Source organism: Sinocyclocheilus anshuiensis, unplaced genomic scaffold, assembly GCF_001515605.1.
Source record: "Sinocyclocheilus anshuiensis isolate Anshui unplaced genomic scaffold, SAMN03320099.WGS_v1.1 scaffold1003, whole genome shotgun sequence".
NCBI classification, from domain to species: domain Eukaryota; kingdom Metazoa; phylum Chordata; class Actinopteri; order Cypriniformes; family Cyprinidae; genus Sinocyclocheilus; species Sinocyclocheilus anshuiensis.
Window position 1 is genome coordinate 1,500,758 of NW_015542495.1, and position 703 is coordinate 1,501,460.

The following is a 703-nucleotide window of genomic DNA, read 5'->3' on the forward strand; positions in this document are numbered from 1 at the left end:
AAATAGTTGTATCTCGGCCAAATATTGTCCTATCCTAACAAACCATACATCAATGGAAAGCTTATTTATTCATATAGCTTTCAGATGATGTATAAATCTCAATTTCGAAAAATTTACAATGGTTTTATGGTCCAGGGTCACATTTGATCGCATTTATGTTTGTGATTTTACTGATTTGATTAACTTCACTTATAAGGTACACCAGTATTACCATAACATGAGGGCTTTGTCCAAGAAGACTCAATGTTTTAGGAGTAACGTCCGCATTTAAACACAGCAGTGATTCCCCCAAATCACCGTTCCATGTGTGTACGGATGGATCGGTTTGTGAAAGGGAAGAGAAAAAAAGCCATAGATGAAGTCGCACAGACCCAGGCAGGTGCTGGTCATTCAAAAGCTAAATGCAGAAAATATGACGAGGCATATCTTGCTCTCGGCTTCACTCACCGTGTCTATACCGGACGCTACAGTTGTTGCGTCGCGCCACAGCAGCTCTACACTGGACGCGCTCAAAGCAACCGTTGCAAATCATTTTAACTTTGTTGTGCCGCATCCAGTGTACACAGTGTCACTGATTATAATGGGTTCTACTCACTGATCTATAATAGATAATTATATATAGATCAGTGGTTCTACTGTATTTTGCCGCTCGCGTCCGGTGTAGACACGGTGTTTAATGTCATTGGTGAGGAGGAAAGCCTGT